The 16729-nt window shown below is 44.4% G+C and overlaps 2 non-coding genes across 2 annotated transcripts; both read right to left on the bottom strand.

The window, feature by feature from the left end:
• Positions 1 to 10576: 10576 nt before the first annotated feature.
• trnas-uga (transfer RNA serine (anticodon UGA)) lies at positions 10577 to 10658 on the bottom strand. The gene has a single exon. It is a non-coding gene; the product is annotated as a tRNA-Ser (tRNA).
• A 3469-nt stretch (positions 10659 to 14127) lies between these two features.
• trnas-uga (transfer RNA serine (anticodon UGA)) lies at positions 14128 to 14209 on the bottom strand. The gene has a single exon. It is a non-coding gene; the product is annotated as a tRNA-Ser (tRNA).
• Between the last annotated feature and the right edge of the window lie 2520 nt (positions 14210 to 16729).

Raw genomic sequence — 16729 nt, 5'->3', positions numbered from 1 at the left:
CAAAGTGGAGTGTGCACCGCGCTCACTTTTGGCCTCCATGCCTTGTTACTCCACAGTTTAACAAAGGCCACCTTGCTGATTACCGATTGGCTTGCTCCCCTACCCAGTTTCATGGAGACTGGAATGCTGATAAGTTTGACTTTTATCATTATCGGAGTGCTTTTGGTGGTGAAGATGTGTTCCCCATGCACTTCCTTCTCATCCTCCAGCTGAGTTGCCTCTACTGCTCGTTCAGCGTGGTCTGCACTGGATCCGTCGCTCTCTGCTGATTGTGTCACATTGTGAGTCCAAGATCGCTTGCACAATCGCTGAAGGTGCCCCATTGTCCTACAGCGACTACACACATTGTGCTCAAAACAACATTGATGGGCTCTGCTACTGTCCCCGTAGCAGCAGTATGGCGTTAATGGATTCACATTAGCGTTCCCCAGCGGGCTTTGATTCACCCTAGCCCTTTCCTGCCTCTTGAAGGCATTATTTTATGCACAGTACTTGCCGCTTACTTCGATTGTGTGAAGATATCTGCTTCGTGTTGTCGCTCTTGGATATGAAGGCGTGGGCTATCATGATGGCCTTGCTCAGTTCCAGGGATTTGGCAGACAGCAGCTTGCAAAGGATGTCTTCGTGGCAAATTCCAAGTATGAAAAAACCCGCAACATTTCACCCAAGGATCCTGCAAATTCGCACTGCCCCAGAAGGCGTTTAAGGTCGACGATTAAACTCAACACAGTGCGGCCAACGGAGCGATCGTGCGTATAAAAGCCATATCTGGCCATCATGATTCTCTCCTTGAGCTTGAAGTGATCCTTAGCAAGCGTGCAGAGCTATGTGTACGATTTATCCGTTAGTTTGGCCGGTGCCGGCCAGTTCTTACGGAGGCCATATACCAATGATCCACATATGGTGAGGAGAATCGCCCTGCGCATGATCTCTGTTTCAGGCGTGACCTATTTGTTGCCACAAAGTACAGGTCGAGGCGCTCAACGATGGCGTCCCAATCATCATCCTCACGAAATCTCAAAAGAATACCAACAGCAGCAATTTCCGCGTCAAAGTTCGTGGTTGTAACTCGTCGCTAGTTGTTATGTTTGGAATATATCCACGAGGCTGTGTTGTAGATTTAAACCAGTGCGACCTTGGTCTGTTTAATATAAACCCAAAGTGAGGCAGCAACGTTGTGGACTGCCATTTAATGCCTGGTTAATGCCAGGTTACACACACACGTGAATCATAGGTCGTTCACAGGTGTGCCCTCTGGTGGCAAATCTTACACACAAGTAAGGTTCACATACATAACAATAACCATCACATAATCCCCCACCACCACGCTTCTCGGGGGTTACCATTCACCACAAACATAACTGGACAATCATCATTTTAGGTAGCCCTCGAAATTCGAGAAAGACTTGCTTCCACTCTAAAAGTGAGTTCTTTGGTGACTGAACAGTCCAATAAGGGAATTACAGTCTCTGTCACAGGTCGGACAGTCATTCGTTGAAGGTAAAAATGGGTAGTGAGTCTGGTTTGCCACACGTTCCTTCAACTGCCTCCGCTTGCTTGCAGCATGCACTCGGCGACGAGACTCGAGTTGCTCAGCGCCCTACCGGATGCTCTCCCTTCAATTGGGGTGGTCTTTCGCCAGGGACTACCAGGTTTCGGTGGATGAGTTGCATTTTATCAAGAGGCTTGATGGGTGTCATTGAAATGATTTCTATGCCCAACTCTTCTTCGCTTGCCGTGTAGGATTTCCGAGCAGAGCGCTTGCTTTGGGAGTCTTGCATCAGGCATGTGAAAATGAGGCCTGCTCAATGGAGCTGCTTGAGTGTGGTCAGTGCTTCGATGCTGGGGATGTCGGCCCGATCACGGACACTCATGTTGGTGCGTCTGTCCTGGGCCATTTGAAGGATCTTGCTGACACATCGTTGGTGGTATTTCTCCAGCGATTTGTGCCGTAAAATGTAACTATTCACAGTGGCAGAAGCTATTCCAGGGGGATAAAGTGGAGCATGAATGCCGGCATGGAATGCTTGGGGCAAATGGCCTGTCTCTGTGGCGTTGATAATGATGCAGAAAGCTGCAAACTGCAGGAAGAAACCAATGCCTTGGTCAGGTGGGCAGATCAGTGGCAAATAGAAACATAGAAACAGAAAATAGATGCAGGAGTAGGACATTCGGCCCTTCGAGCCTGCACCGCCATTCAATGAGTTCATGGCTGAACATGCAACTTCAGTACCCGACTCCAGCTTTCTCGCCATACCAGTTGATTCCCCTAGTAGTAAGGACTACATCTAACTCGTTTTTGAATATATTTATTGAATTGGCCTCAACACCATTCTGTGGTAGAGAATTCCACAGGTTCACTACTCTCTGGGTGAAGACGTTTCTCCTCATCTCTGTCCTAAATGTCTTACCCCTTACCCTTAGACTGTGAACCCTGGTTCTGGACATCCCCAACATTGGGAACATTCTTCCTGCATCTAACCTATCTAAAGCCGTCAGAATTGTAAACGTTTCTATGCGATCCCCTCTCATTCTTCTGAACTCCACTGAATACAAGCCCCGTTGATGCGAGAGGTCGTGATGCGGAGCGGCAGCATCCCAGGCCTACAAAAGGCCAGCGTGTGTCGGGGAGGCCCAATGGAATGTCGAGATGCAGACCGGCAGTGTTCCAGGCCTACAAAAGGCCAGCCTGAGTCGGGGAGGCCCAGCGGGAGGTCGAGAGGCGGAGCTGCCATGTCCGAGGCCTACAAAAGGCCAGCGTGAGTCGCAGAGCCTCAGCGGGAGGTCGAGAGGTGGAGCGGCAGCGTCCCAGGCCTACAAAAGGCGAGCGTGAGTCGGGGAGGCCCAGCGGAAGGACGAGAAGGAGAGCGGCAGCGTGCCAGGCCTACAAAAGGCGTGCTTGTGCATCTGCAGCGGGGCGAGAAAACAAAAAAAGAGTAGAAAGTAATCAAAAGTTTATTCGTAATAGCTTATCTTTTTCTTTTTATATCTGTAAATAACCTGTTAACATTGTTGTCGCCAAATTAAGTTCATCTCAGGGTTAATTCATGGCAGGAGATCTCGGACACGTGATATACTCCTCCTGTACTATGTGGGATCTGAGGGACACATCCGGTGTACCTGACAACTACATCTGTGGAAATGTATCCGTGTCCAGCTCCTGACGGGCCACGTTGCAGAATTGGAGCTGAAGGTGGATTCACTCTGGAGCATCCACGATGCTGAGAATGACGTGATTAGCACGTGTAGCGAGTTTGTCTTTCTGCAGGGAAAGGGTCCACAATCAGATAGGGAATGGAAGACCAACAGGGAGAGCAGTTCAAGGAAGATAGTGCAGTGGTGTACTGCGGTCATCCCCCTGCAAAACAGATGCACTGCTTTGAGTACTGTTGAGGGGGATGACTCAAATGGGGAGGGCAACAGCAGCCAAGTTCATGGCACCGTGGCTGGCTCTGCTGCACAGGAGGCAGGAAAAAGTGTGGCAGAGCGAAAGTGATAGGGGATTCAATTCTAAGGGGAATAGACAGGCGTTTCTGCGGCCGCAAAAGAGACTCCAGGATGGTATGTTTCCCCCCTGGTGCAAGGGTCAAAAATGTCTCTGAGCGGGTGCACGACATTCTAAAAAGGGAGGGTGAACAGATAGTTATCGTGGTGCAAATTGGTCCAAAAGAAAAAGGTAAAAAACGGGATGAGGTCCTACGAGACGAATTTAAGGAGCTTGGAGCTAAATCAAAAAGTAGGACCACAAAATTAGTAATCTCAGGATTGTTACCAGTGCCACGTGCTAGTCAGCGTAGGAATCGCAGGATAGCTCAGATGAATACGTGGCTTGAGCAGTGGTGCAGGAGGGAGGGTTCCAAATTCCTGCGGCATTGGAACCGTTTCTGGGGGAGATGGGACCAGTACAAACCGGACGGTCTGCACCGAGGCAGGACAGGAACCAATGTCCTCGCAGGAGTGTTTGCTCGTGCTCTTGGGGATGAGTTGAACTAATATGGCAGGGGAATGGGAACCAATGCAGAGAGACGAAGGGAAACAAAATGGAGACTGAAGCAACAGACAGAAAGGAGATGAGTAAAAGTGAAGGGCAGAGAAACACAAGGCAAAAGACAAAAAGGGCCACGTTGCAGCAATATTCTAAAGTGTCAAAGTGTGTTAAAAAGGCAAGCCTTAAGGCTCTGTGCCTCAATACGAGGAGTATTCGGAATGAGGTGGACGAATTACCTGTGCAGATAGCAGTTAACGGATATGATGTGGTTGGCATCATGGAGACATCGCTCCAGGATGACAAAGGCTGGGAAGTCAACATCCAAGGGTACTCAACATTGAGGAAGGATAAACAGAAAGGAAAAGGAGGCGCGGTGGCATTGCTGGCTAAAGAGGAAATAATGCAATTGTAAGGAAAGTCATTAGCTTGGATGATGTGGAATCTATATGGGTAGAGCTGCAGAATACCAAATGGCAAAAAACGTTAGTGGGAGTTATGTACAGACCTCCAAACAGTAGTAGTGATGTTGGGGAGGGCATCAAACATGAAATTAGGGGTGCGTGCAATAAATGTGTAGCAATTATAATGGGTGACTTTAATATGCACACAGATTGGGTTAACCAATCTGGAAGCAATACGGTTGAGGAGGATTTCCTGGAGTGCATAAGGGATGTTTTTTTAGACCAATATGTCGAGGAACCAACGAGAGGGGAGGCCATCTTACACTGGGTGTTGTGTAATGAGAGAGGATTAATTAGCAATCTCGTTGTGCGATGCCCCTTGGGGAAGAGTGACCATAATATGGTGGAATTCTGCATTTGGATGGAGAATGAAACAGTTAATTCAGAGACCATGGTCCAGAACTTAACGAAGGGTAACTTTGAAGGTATGAGGCGTGAATTGGCGAGAATAGATTGGCGAATGAGACTGAAGGGGTTGACTGTGGATGCGTAATGGCAGACATTTAGAGACCGCATGGATGAACTACAACAATTGTACATTCCTGTCTGGCGTAAAAATAAAAAAGGGAAGGTGGCTCAACCGTGGCTATCAAGGGCAATCAGGGATAGTATTAAAAGGAAGGAAGTGGCATACAAATTGGCCAGAAATAGCAGCGAACCCGGGGACTGGGAGAAATTTAGAACACAGCAGAGGAGTACAAAGGGTTTGATTAGGGCTCGTCAAATGGAGTACGAGAGGAAGCTTGCAGGGAACATTAAGACTGATTGCAAATTTTATATAGATATGTAAAGAGAAAAAGGTTAGTAAAGACAAACGTAGGTCCCCTGCAGTCAGAATCAGGGGAAGTCTTAACGGGGAACAAAGAAATGGCGGACCAATTGAACAAGTACTTTGTTTCGGTATTCACTGAGGAGGACACAAACAAACTTCCGGATATATAAGGGGTCGGAGGGTCTAGTAAGGAGGAGGAATTGAGAGAAATCCTTATTAGTCGGGAAATTGTGTTAGGGAAATTGATGGGATTGAAGGCCGAAAAATCCCCAGGTCCTGATGGACTGCATCCCAGAGTACTTATGTAGGTGGCCTTGGAAATAGTGGATGCATTGACAGTCATTTTCCAACATTCCATTGAATCTGGATCAGTTCCTATGGAGTGGAGGGTAGCCAATGTAACCCCACTTTTTAAAAAAGGAGGGGGAGAGAAAACAGGGAATTATAGCCCGGTCATCCTGACATCGGTAGTGGGTAAAATAATGGAATCAATTATTAAGTATGTCATCGCAGTGCATTTGGAAAGAGATGATATGATACGTCCAAGTCAGCATGGATTTGTGAAAGGGAAATCATGCTTGAAAAATCTTCTGGAAATTTTTGAGGATGTTTCCAGTAGAGTGGACAAGGGAGAATCAGTTGATGTGGTATATTTGGACTTTCAGAAGGCTTTCGACAAGAGGTTAATGTGCAAAGTTAAAGCACATGGGATTAGTTGTAGTGTGCTGACATGGATTGAGAACTGGTTGTCAGACAGGAAGCAAAGAGTAGGAGTAAATTGTGACTTTTCAGAATGTCAGGCAGTGACTAGTGGGTGACTGCAAGGTTCTGTGCTGGAACCCCAGCTGTTTACACTGCACATTAATGATTTAGGTGAGGGGATTAAATGTAGTATCTCCAAATTTGCGGATGACACTAAGTTGGGTGGCAGTGTGAGCTGCGAGGAGGATGCTATGAGGCTGCAGAGCGACTTGGATAGGTTAGGTGAGTGCGCAAATGCATGGCAGATGAAGTATAATGTGGATAAATGTGAGGTTATCCACTTTGGTGGTAAAAACAGAGAGACAGACTATTTTGCGAATGGTGACAGATGAGGATTAGGTGCAACGGGATCTGGGTGTCATAGTACATCAGTCATTGAAGGTTGGCATGCAGATCGAGCAGGCGGTTAAGAAATCAAATGGCATGTTGGCCTTCATAGCGAGGGGATTTGAGTACAGGGGCAGGGAGGTGTTGCTACAGTTGTACACGGCCTTGGTGAGGCCACACCTGGAGTATTGCGTACAGTTTTGGTCTCCTAACCTGAGGAAGGACATTCTTGCTATTGAGGGAGTGCAGCGAAGGTTCACCAGACTGATTCCCGGGATGGCGGGACTGACCTATCAAGAAAGACTGGATCAACTGGGCTTGTATTCACTGGAGTTCAGAAGAATGAGAGGGGACCTCATACAAACGGTTACAATTCTGACGGGGTTAGACAGGTCAGATGCAGGAAGAATGTTCCCAATGTTGGGGAAGTCCACAACCAGGGGACACAGTCTAAGGATAAGGGGTAAGCCATTTAGGACCGAGATGAGGAGGAATTTCTTCCCCCAGAGAGTGGTGAACTTGTGGAATTCTCTACCACAGAAAGCTGTTGAGGCCAATTCATTAAATATATTCAAAAAGGAGTTAGATGAAGTCCTTACTACTAGGGGAATCAAGGGGTATGGTGAGAAAGCAGGAATGGGGTACTGAAGTTGCATGTTCAGCCATGAACTCATTGAATGGCGGTGCAGGCTGGAAGGGCCGAATGGCCTACTCCTGCACCTATGTTCGATGTTTCTGTGTTTCTTTAAGACAGGATTGATTAGCAATATCATTGTGCGAGGCCCCTTGGTGAAGAGTGACCATAATATGGTAGAATTCTACATTAGGATGAAGAAGGAAACAGTTAATTCAGAGACCATGGTCCAGAACATAAAGATGGGTAACTTCGAAGGCATGAGGCGTGAATTGGCTAGGATAGATTGGAGAATGATACTTCAGGGGTTGACAGTGGATGGGCAATGGCAGACATTTAGAGACCGCGTGTATGAACTCCAACAGTTGTACATCCCTGTCTGGCATAAACAATAATAAAGGGAAGGTGGCTCAACCGTGGCTATTAATGGAAATCAAGTATAGTATTAAAGCCAAGTAAGTGGCCTAAAAATTGCCCGAAATATCAGCGTACCCGGGAACTGGTAGAAATTTAGAACTCAGCAGAGGCGGACAAAGGAATTGATTAGGGCAGGAAAAATAGATTACGAGAAGAAGCTTGCAGGCAACATTGACATGTACTGCAACAGCTCCTATAGATATGTAAAGTGAAAAAGATTCATAAAGCCAAACGTTGGTCCCCTGCAGTCACAATCAGGGGAAGTCATAACTGGTAACAAAGAAATGGCAGACCAATTGAACAAGTACTTTGATTCTGTATCCACTAAGGAGGACACAAAAACCTTCCGGATATAAAAGGTGTCAGAGGGTCTGGTAAGAAGGAGGAACTGAGGGAAATCCTTATTATTCAGGAAATTGAGTTGGGGAAATTGATGTGATAGAAGGCTGATAAATCCCCAGGGCCTGATCGTCTGCATCCCAGAGTACTTAAAGAGGTGGCCTTGGAAATAACGGATACATTGACAGTCATTTTCCAACATTCCATAGACTCTGGATCAGTTTCTATAGAGTGCCAAAGTAACCGCACTTTTAAAAAAATGAGGGAGAGAGAAAACAGGGATTTATAGATCGGTCAGCCTGACATCGGCCGTCGTTAAAATGATGGAATCAATTATTAAGGATGTCACAGCAGCGTATTTGGAAAGAGGAGACATGATAGGTCCAAGTCAGCATGGATTTGTGAAAGGGAAATCATGCTTGACAAATCTTCTGGAATTTTTTGAGGATGTTTCCAGTAGAGTGGATAAGGGGGAACCAGTTGTTGTGGTATATTTGGACTTTCAAAAGGCTTTCGACAAGATCCCAAACAAGAGATTAATGTGCAAAGGTGAAGCACTTGGGTCTGGGAGTAGTGTGCTGACGTGGATTGAGAACTGGTTGGCAGAAAGGAAGCAAAGAGTAGGATTAAATGGGTACTTTTCAGTATGGCACGCAGTGACTCGTGGGGTACCACAAGTTTCTGTGCTGGGGCCACAGATGATTACATTGTACATTAATGATTTAGACGAGGAGATTAAATGTAGTATCTCCAAGTTTGCGCATAACACTAAGTTGGATGGCAGTGTGAGCAGCGAGGAGGATGCTGTGAGGCTGCAGTGTGACTTGGATAGGATAAGTGAGTGTGAAAAGGCCTGGCTGATGAAGTATAAATGGATAAATGTGAGCTTATCCACTTTGGTTGACAACACAGAGACACAGACTATTATCTGAATGGTGACAGATTAGGAAAAGGGGTGGTGCAACGAGACCTGGGTGCATCAGTCATTGAAGGTTGGCATGCAGGTAGAGCAGGCAGTTAAGATAGCAAATGGCATGTTGGCCTTCATACAGAGGGGATTTGAGTACAGGGGCAGGGAGGTGTTACTTAAGTTGTACAGGGCCTTGGTGAGGCCACACCTGGAGTATTGTGTACAGTTTCGATCTCCTAACTTGAGGAAGGACATTCTTGCTATTGATGGAGTGCAGCGAAGGATCACCAGACTGATGGCCGGGATGGCGGGATTGACATATCAGCAAATAATTCAATTCGGATAATTGTGAGGTAATGTATTTGAGGAGGTCTAACAAGGCCAGGTAATTAACATTAATTGGTACGATGCTGAAATATGTAGGGGAAAAAAGGGACTGCGGAGTGCAGGTCCACAGATTCCTGAACGTAGCAGGCCAGGTAGATCATGTAGTTCAGAAGGCATGTTGAATATTTCACTATATTTCTCGCGGCATTAAATACAAGAGCAAGGAGGTTATACTTGAAGTGAATAAAACAGTTGGAGTACTGAGTTCAGAATGTTGCCTGGACAGGAGAATTTTGCTTTAAGGAAAGATTGGAAATGCTGTTCTGTTTGCTCTGGAACAGAGGACGCTGAGGCGAGACCTTATTTAGGTGTATAAAATTATCAGAGACCAAAAAAGAGTGGGTAGGAAGGACTTGTTTCCCTTGGCAGAGTGGTTAACAACCACGGGAAATATATTTAATGTTATTGGGGAAGTTCAGCTGTTGCGACAAGCTATGAGTTTGTCGGGGGATTATGGAACTCACTGCCTGATTGGCTGGTAGCGGCAGGAACCCTCATTAAATTAAAAAAATACTTCCATGAACATTTAAAATTGCAGTAACCTACAGAGCGGACATCGAGCTGGAAAGTGGGATTCAGGATGGGAAGGTCTTGGTCGGCCGGCACCTGCACGATGGGCTGAAATGCCCTCCTTCCATGCTGTCATTTTTTGCATTTCCTACATGACAACAGTGACCACAATTTAAATGTACTTAATTTGCTGCGAACTGCTTTGGGAACTCCTGAGGTGATAGTCGCCGTAGAAATGAAAGTTTTCTTTCTTTCACAGCGCCTCAAAAAATTGCATATTAATAAGGCAGGCGAGCTCTATTTTTGGAGCCTGATGCGAACCATGCCAAAGTAGCGGGTTTATTTCATGTACTGGCTATTTATTTTATTCTTCGTGGTAAGGTGACATTATTTTATAGCAGCTTAAACATTTCGGAAAACATCTCACACGGGACCTTGCAATACATTGAAGCAATGCTGCAAAACATTAGTTCTGCAGAGAGCTCATGGACCTGCGGCGTGTTTGCAGCATTTAATGGACGTTTGCTTATCATCCGCGGCTTTACTACATCTCGTATTTCAATCACAGAATGGCTCACTGCCGGTGATTGGTCTGCAGTGGAAAATATTAACCAGCAATAAATACAATACCGATGTGCAATCCTTCATTCTCACCATTACGCTGCTCTGAACTGCAGCGAGCGCGTGGCCATTTGGCTAAGGCGTCTCACATTAGGGCAAACCCTAATGTTATCAGAAAATTGCAGATTTGAGGCTTGTGCTGGTGTTTTTGTAAAATGTTGTTCAACTTTAAAAACCAAACCATGTTCACACTCATTAGCTGAAGGTGATTTCCTTGCAGGGCTCTTGATTAAAAGGTATTTTTTCGTTCTGTTTCCTGTGCATATTTCTCACTGATATTTGCAAATAGTTTCCAACAAACCAATCATCACTAATTAATGCCTGTAAATTAATAGTGTTGACAATTCGAACATCAGCTCCGCATCAATCAGTGCAATAAAAGGCAGTGAAGAGAAGTGTGATCAGATTCCATTGATCAAATCAAAGAATGAAATATTTCCTTTTGCATCGCTGCGAGCAGGGTTCAAACCTGCGTGGGGAAACCCCATTGGATTTCAAGTCCAACGCCTTAACCACTCGGCCATCGCAGCTACATGACGGACTTGTTATAACAGTCGAAAGATCGCTGCGAAATATCAGACAAATAGACTTTTAGTCAACGTTGTATTCGGCAATCAAAAATTGTGGGTTTGATTCCCACCAGAGACTGATTTTAGGTCAGGTTTTGATGTTTCCTGGGCAGCACAATCAAATTTGCAGCAAATCAATACTTCAGAGATGTGAAACTGCGGCCCCTGCACTTGCTGTTACACAAAGGCTCCAATTATCCTCTGAATTCTCTGGGCGCACTGGGTCATTTGCACAGTAACAAGAGCAAGACATCGAGCCTCTGACCGGCTGAGTCCATTAACCGCTCAAAAACTTGCAAAGGACACGTGGAAGAACAGTGGAACTCTGTTCTGTCGCGCGCAGCTGCGGCATAGATGACGAGAATGGATTGCCAAACCCACGATCCTGTTGCGCAGAAAGAGGAGGAGGCCATTCAACCACTCGAGCCTATTACATAGGACCAGGGGGATGACATTCCGTACCTCGTCCTGATGCACAGTGTAATACATTTATGCATGAGTTATCTGACACCAGAGTGCGCCACTGTCACATGTCATTTCGGCAATACAAGAAGTCGTTTCTTGTTCTTAGCGAAGTAGGAATCAATGAGACCGGGTAACCACACGAGGCAGTGTATAACAAAGGACTATTGTGTTATTACACTCAAGGAAAGGAGGAGTAATTCCGAACCTAGAGGACATTAAACAGGTGGAGGCAATTAATAGTGAAATGATGGTTCAGTCACCGGACTAGGGGGTTGCCATTCCTTACCTCCAACTGTTGCCCAGGAACAGGTGGAGTCATTCAACACTTCGAGCACATTACACAGGCGGTCAATCATAGTGGTATGATTTTTATTATACTGAACTAGTATTCCAGAGACAGGAAATTACAGCCCACCATTCGAGTAGGGTAAATTAAATTCAATTAAATAAATCTGGAAATTAAAAAGTATCAATAATGGTGACTATTATCGTAACAAACCCGTCTGATTCACTAATCTCCTTCAGGGAAGGGGATCTGCCGACCTTACCAGTCTGGGGCTATATATGACTCCAGACCCACAGCAACGTGGTTGACTCTTAACTGCCATCTGAAATGTCAAAGCGAGCCATTCAGCTGCATATAGTTGCTCACCAACACATTAACAATGAAATTAGGTGTGGGCAACAAATGCTGCCCTTGCTAGCGATGACCACATGCTTGAATTAATCAAATAGAACACTAGGACCTCTATATTGTTGAACAGAAACAATAAGACCCTCAAGCCAGGTCACAATGCTGAGTGGATTCAACTAGAATGCATAGCTAGCTGGCTTCAATATATAAAGCAGAAGGTTGGGTTAAAAGGGAGCTTTACATAGTGGCAGAAGGTGGATAGTGGTGTTCCACAAGGATCGGTGATGGGACCACTGTTGTTCACAAGTGATATTGACAACTTGACCGAGAAAGCGAAAACATAATATCGAAATTTGCAAGTGACATCTAATTAGGCGGTAGTCAAAAGTGAGGAGGACTACAACACATTAGAGGAGATCATTAATAAACTTGCAGATTGGGCATATCATTGGCTTTTGAATTTCAAACCATATAAATGTGAGGTGTTAAATTTTGTTAGGAAGAATAGGTAGGTCACTTATTATTGGAGGATTCCAGTCTGGGTGGCGTAGAAGTTCAAACGGAAGGCGAATACACAAAACTCTAAAAGTTAAGACACAGATTAGCAAGGCCATAAAAAAGCATAACCAAAAGGCACGTATAGTATAGAATGGAGCGTATTTATGCTAAACATGTATTTAACCTTTGTTAGACCACACAGGGTAATGTGCACATTTCCATTCGCCATATTATAAAAAGCATATAGAGGCATTGTAGAGGATGCAGAGAAGATTTACAAGGATGATAACAGAACAGCCAGTGTACACATATCAGCAAAGGAAGAACAGGCTAGATCTCTTTTCTATTGGAAAACAGAGGCTGAGGCGTTATCCAGGTTTGGTGCTCTGTTTACAAGGTAACGGTAGATGGGGTATATGCTTGGACATAAGTTTGCAGACTGTACAATTCAGCTGCTGCTGTTGTCCTACAGCACCACAAGGATGCCCAGCGTTGAGCTGCTCCATCTGTTCAGAATCTATCCCATTTAGCACGGTGGTGGTGCCAGAAAATACAAAGCAGAGTGTCCTCCGTGTGAAGACAGGACTTAGTATCCACAAGGTGTTTCCAGTATTCGCTGCTACCAATAATGCCATGGACAGTTGCATTTGCGACACACAGTTTGGTGAGTAGAAATTCAAGTAGGTTTTGTAATATCGGAGCGGCAGTTGTGAGGGAGCACAGCATTGTCGGAGTTGCTGACTTTCGGTTGAGATCTTAAACCGAGAGCTGTCTGCCCTCTGAGCTGGACGTAATATATCCCATGCTCGCTATTCAGAAGCAGAGCAGGAGAGTTCACCCCAGTGCCCTGGAGCCAACTTTCATCCTACAAACGACATCTAATCACTATTTAAACGTGGGTTCTTGCAGTGCAAATCTGCTTTTGCATTTCCTACATTAGTGACCAGACTGTAAAACTACTTAACTGGCTGTGAAGTGCTTTGGGAAGTCCTGAGATGAATGTCCCTGCAAAAATGCTCGTGTTTTTTTATCGTTAAATAAAAATACACAATAGCAAGGCCGGTTGAATCAAATGGTTAAGCATGGCGCTGTTAACGTGAATGCAGCGCTTTCGATCCTCGTAAGGGACATTTTTTTTGTGTGGGGGAGGGCAGGCTTACGAGCATCTTAGCTTTGTTATTTTAGAGCAGCTTAAACATTTAGGAACGAAACTGACAAGGACCTGCAATATATTCAAGAATTGCTGCAAAATCTTAGTTCTGCCAAGAGCTCATTGAACTGCGGAGAGTTTCCAGCATTTAATGAACAATTCGATTATCTCCGAGAATTTGGGACTTCTCGTATTTCAATCAGTTAATGGCCCACTGCCGCTGATTGGTTTGCGTTGCTAAGTATGGAACTGAAATAAATTCAATTCCGGTGTGTAATCCCTCATTCACGGCATTAGCCAGCTGTGCACTGCAGGAACAGCGTGGCTGAATGGATAAGGTGTCTGACTTCGGTATAAACACTGATGTTATCAGAAAATTGTAGGTTTGAGTACTGCCGAATCCTATTCAGGTGAATATGACTTCATTCTAAAAATTGCAGGGCTCTTTATTAAAATGCATTTTTAATGCTGTTTGCTGTGTATATTTCTCACTGATCTTTGCAACGTTTACAACAAACCTTCAATCGCTAATTGATGGCAGTATTTATTCGTGTTTCCAATTAGAAAAATAGGTTTGCGTCAATGATTGCAATAAAGAGCTGTTGAGGGAATTCTGTTCACTTTCGGCGTCTGTCATCTCGTCAACGAGCTGATTAAAGCAAATAAAATGTTCACGATAGAATCACTGTGAGCAGGGCTCGAAACTGCGCAGGGATACCCCATTCGATTTCAAGTCCAACGCCTTAACCACTCGGCCATCTCAGCTATGCACGTTAATTATTTATTAATCTACTGGTCGGTGGAAAATTTAAGACAATTGCCGGCATGCTTGCCCTGTTGTATTTCCCAGTCGATGTGAAAACTAAATCGCAGAATCATTGAATTTCACAGCACAGCAGGAATCATTTTGGCCAGAACTGGAAGCATTTACTTTCGTGAAAATCTAAACACACTGGGGAGCTTTTCTCTGTAAAAGCCAAGGCAGATATTGTCTCTAATATTATGAAGGGATGTGATAGCGCCGACGTGCAGAATATATTTGCTATTATGCAGGAATTCAGAATTAGAGGTCATAATTATAAGACAGACACCGATGACTTCAGAAGACAATGCAAGAGTAACTTCTTTACTAAAGAGTGATTAGAATGTGGAAGGTGCTACAGCGTTCTGTAGTTGAGGCGAATACAACAGAGGCATTAAAGAGAGAGCAACCTAAGCACATGAGTGAGAAAGTAATAGAAGGATATACTGATAGGATGAGTTGAAGTAGGATTGAAGTGATCCGGGTCTGGGTACCTATCTCCTTTCAAATCGACTAAAACCCTGAATGCTTCCTCTGTCACTATGTTTATTTCATCCAGAAAATCACATTCCTCCTCGATAGCAGTCTCTGCATTTCCTCTTTCCTTTGTGAAAACAGATGAACAGTATTCATTCAGAAATTACCAAAATCTTGCGCCTCCACACAAAGATTACACTCATGGTCGCGAAGAGGTCCTATCCTTTCTTTAGTTACCATCTTACTCTTAATATATTTATGGAACATTTGTGAGTTTTCCTTAATTTTAGTAGCCAAGAATGTTTAATGCACTCTCTTACCATTCCTAGCATCATTTTTAATTGTGTCTCTTAACTTTCTATATTCCGCCAAGGGTTCATTATTATTTAGCCGGTGGTATATGAAAAAGCATCCCTTTTTTTCTTAATCCTCCCCTGTAAGTCCTTAGACATCCAGGGGGCTCTCGACTTATTTTCCCAGCCTTTTACTTTATGCGCACATGTTTGGCCTTAGCCTTCACGATCTCCTCCCTTGAATGCCTCCCACTGTTCCGACAATGATTTACCAACAAGTAGCTGTTTCCTGTCCACTGCTGCCAAATCAATTCTCAACTGAGAAAAATTAGCTTTTCCCCAATTTGGGACTTCTATTAAAGCAGTTCATTTTCCTTAGCGACAGCTAACATGAGTCTGACTGAATTATAGTCACCGGCACCGAAGTGTTCTCCCACTGATACCCCTTCAACCTGCCCAGCTTCATTTCTCCCAGAAAAATCCAAAACCGCCACATGTCGTCTTGGGCTTGTTACATAGTGACGAAAAGAAGTTCAGTTGAATACATTTTAAGAATTCTGCACTCTTTCCCCTTCACACTATATATGTCCCAATATTTGGATATTTAAAATCCCTACTATTACTACCCTATGGTTTATGCACCGCAGCCATTTGCCGACATATTTTATCCGCCATCTCCATCCCACAGTTTGGGGGTCTATAATACATTCGCAGCAGTGTGAACACTACTTTTTTGTTTTTCAATTAGACTCATCTGACCACATTTGATGATCCCTCTCACATATCATCACTCTTATATTCTATGCCTCGGCAAAATGAGGAAAGCATTTCTTGTGCCTTCTGAACGAACTTTTCTGCCTGTTCGGCTACATTCACGGAGTTGTGGACATGCATTCAAAGTTTCCTTTGTTCCACTACACTTCTCATTGTCCTGCCATTAAACGTGCGATCCTTGGCCTGGTTCGCCCTCCACAAATGCATTACCTCACGATTCTACGGATTGGTTTCAATAAGCCACGATTCTGCCCAGCTGACCAGTTCATTGATGTCTTCCTGCATTTAACAACTTTATTCTTTATTATCAACCACAAAGCCAATTTTTGTATCATTTGTGTAAGTTTTAATCATAGGCCCTTCATTCAAGTCTAAATCATTAATACATACCACAAAGAAAAAGGAATCTTCTGCGCAGTCTTACGGATCCTGACTCGAACAGCCTTCCACTTGCAACAACACCTATTGTTCTTTGCTTCCTGACTCGGAAACAATTTCGGATTCAACTTGCCACTTTGACTTGGATCCCATTGGCTGGTTACTCTCCTGAGCAGTCTGTCATATGGGACCTCGTCATAAGCCTTGCTAAAAGTCACATGCAGTGCAAAAAGGTGCACTACCCTCATCGGCACTCCTTGTTATCTCCTCAGAAAATTAAATCAATTAAGTCAGACACGGCCTTCCCTTAACAAATTCATGCTGACTGTCCTTGACTAATCTGCGTCTTTCTAAATTAATATTTATTCTGTTCCTCAGAATCTTTTCAAATAATGTTCCAACAACCGAGGTAAGGCTGACTGTTCTTTGATTGTTCATCGATCCATTTTGAAACAAATGCACAACATTAGCAGTCCTCCAGTCCTTTGGCACGACGCCTGTAGCCAGATAGTATTATGATGGTCAGATCTTGTACTATTTCCTCTTTTGCTTCTCTCGGCC

This window comes from Pristiophorus japonicus, chromosome 33 (assembly GCF_044704955.1).
Source record: "Pristiophorus japonicus isolate sPriJap1 chromosome 33, sPriJap1.hap1, whole genome shotgun sequence".
Taxonomy (NCBI): domain Eukaryota; kingdom Metazoa; phylum Chordata; class Chondrichthyes; family Pristiophoridae; genus Pristiophorus; species Pristiophorus japonicus.
This window is presented reverse-complemented; position numbering and strand designations above follow the sequence as displayed.